The sequence below is a fragment of the Cynocephalus volans genome, chromosome 8 (assembly GCF_027409185.1).
Source record: "Cynocephalus volans isolate mCynVol1 chromosome 8, mCynVol1.pri, whole genome shotgun sequence".
In the NCBI taxonomy this organism is placed as follows: domain Eukaryota; kingdom Metazoa; phylum Chordata; class Mammalia; order Dermoptera; family Cynocephalidae; genus Cynocephalus; species Cynocephalus volans.
The window spans coordinates 77568110-77570833 of record NC_084467.1 but is presented as its reverse complement, the minus strand read 5'-3'; the positions used below and the strand labels follow the sequence as shown (position 1 = coordinate 77570833).

Below are 2724 nucleotides of genomic sequence, written 5' to 3'. Positions count from 1 at the left end.
ATGCTGTTGAATTCTGTTTGCTAGTACTTTGTTGAGAATTTTTACATCTAAGCTCATCAAGGATATTGACCTGTAGTTTTCTTTGTTTCTTGTGTCTTTGTCTGGTTTTGGTATGTATGATGCTGGTCTCATAGAATGAGTTTGGGAGAATACTCTCTGAAATTTTTTGGAATAGAGTGAGAAGGACTAGTATTAAATCTTCTTTGAAAGTTTGATCAAATTCAGCAGTGAAGCTGTCTTCTTCATTGGGAGACTTTTTATTGCAGATTCAATCTCTTTGCTCATTATTGGTCTGTGTATTAGTCCGTTTTGTGTTGCTCTAACAGAATACCTGGAACTGGGTAATTTATAAGCAAAATGTAATTTATTGCTTACAGTTTCTGAGGCTGGGAAGTCCAAAGTCCATCCGGTGGTGGCGACAGTGACCTAGGGGTCTCACATTGCAAGATGGTGGAAGCAGAGAGCAGAGAGAGAAAGAAAGACAGACCCTCCTCTTCTTATAAAGCCCTCAGAACCATGCCCCTGACCACCATTTTTAATCCATTCACTATTGCAGGTCTTACAATCTAAACATCTCTTCAAGACTCCACCTTTCAATTACCATCATAGAATTTCCCACCCTATTAATAGTCATAACGAGGGCTAAGTTTCTAATACATAAAACTTGGGGATCACAATTCAAGCCTCAGTGAATTTTGGGAGGGACATAATTCAATCCACTACAGTCTGTTCCAACTTTCTATTTCTCCTTGTTTCAGTCTTGGTATGTTGTATGTATCTAGAAATTTATCCATTTCCTCTAGATTTTCAATTTTTTTGGTGTATAGTTGTTCATGATAGTCTCCAATTGTTCTTTGTATTTCTGTGGAATCAGTTGTACATCTTCTTTTTCATTTCTGATTTTTTGTGGTAGTTTAAAAGATTTTACTGAAGATGTTTTGTTGTTACAAAACAACAACAACAACAACAAAACAAAGGGAAGGAAGAAATTACAGACAGAAGGAAACAGATTTGATGCTGCCTGATACTGTCACTGGAAATCCTACCAAAGACAGAACAGGGATGGAGCCTTCAAACTTTTATACTGCATGAGGTTTTAAGAACTGTATCTGAAGCACATTGGCAGGGCAGCATGAGAAGATTTGTATTACCACTGGCCATATTGTACCTGTCCTATGGATAATTAGAGTCCTTCTGTTTCCAAAGCTGCCAACCTGGCACCTTTCAGGGATGCTATTCACTGCAGTTGGCCATTTAATTAACTTGTCTTTTGCTTTCTTCTCCAAAGTCTGAACCCAGATTTTTAAAATTTTTGTCAGCATCTTGAAGCTGCTGTTCTATTTCACTCTAGAAACTTTCTCCTTTTTTCCTCAGGATTTTTATCAGCTGTTCTTCTTTGATGACCACTTATATTTTGGGTCTGTGGAGCTGTGTTAGCTGGAGAACCCAGAGTTTCTGTAGTGGATGTGGCTGGCTATTGTAATGATTGTGGTTGAGACTCTGAGTGAATCATAACTAATCTGCTACCATGACCTTTGAAAATATCACCATTGGTAACTAAAGTATTTTGCTGGGTTAAAGCAGCTTTTAATTTCATTTTTGCTTCTGACTGTACTGGTTGAGGGGAGGAAGGACCTGGAATTCCTGGAGCACTAGGCATCATGGTGATTGGTTGATTGAATTGGACTGCAGCTGGAACATGTACATTAGAACTTATAATTGATGCAGGAATAACAACAGGCATGGTTTGTCCATTAGGAAGATGTAACAGAAGAGGAAATGGGACTGATACAAGGATAATTGGCCTGTTGGAGGTTTATGCTTAGGTGAATCCTGTATTTGACATTCGTGAAGGTACTGCCTGCTGAATAATCACATTTGAGTCAGCACTCGTAAGCAGCACACTGGGAACCTATAGTGGTGCTGGACAAAGGATGGCTTATGTGGGCTATGCATTTTTTGCCAGTACTTCCTTTTCATCACAGGAGGTAGACTCTGGCTGAGGTAAAGGACTATCCTGGTGAGTTGTTTCTACAACAGAAGGCTTATCAATTTTGTTTCTTATGATGGGTGTTGCAAGAGGGGATAAATCTAGAGGCATTTTCAAAATGTCATCTCCTGAAACTTTCTTGAATTTATTTTCAAATGGACTTGCCAACTCATTAAACAAACCAACTTCTTTTTTTTTTTTTTAATTTTATTTTGTCGATATACATTGTGGCTGATTATTGCTCCCCATCACCAAAACCTCCCTCCCTCCTCCCTTCCCCCCCAACAATGTCCTTTCTGACAAACCAACTTCTTTACAGTTTTACAAGAATCTTCCTGGTGTTGGGTCTGGTCTGGCCACATCCAAGGGCAGTGAATGAAAAGGGTTTGTCATCACTCATATTCCACAGGTCCTTGTTTTGCCTGGCAGAATTCACACGTAATTTGAATTTCATAAGTTGAGCAACTTATCACATCCTCTTTTTCATGGCAAGGATACTTTCTAGTTGATGGGCTATGAGCTTTATTAACTTTGTTGTTAGGAAACTGTCAACTCATATCAAGTAAGCAGTGTTTCTTAAGTTGCCATCTAGTATCTCTTTATAGGTAACCAGTGCATGATCCTTCCAGTTGTCCAGGAGCTCCATGAATTGCCATGTTTATAAATTACCCCCAGTTCTGACTTCTGTTATTTTGGTCTTCTCTCTTTTCTTTGTTAGTCTAGCTAATGGTTTG

At 38.8% G+C, this 2724-nt stretch overlaps 1 pseudogene; it reads right to left on the bottom strand.

Moving 5' to 3' along the window:
• Positions 1–1237: 1237 nt before the first annotated feature.
• LOC134385159 (cyclic AMP-dependent transcription factor ATF-2-like) lies at positions 1238–2444 on the bottom strand (annotated as a pseudogene).
• Between the last annotated feature and the right edge of the window lie 280 nt (positions 2445–2724).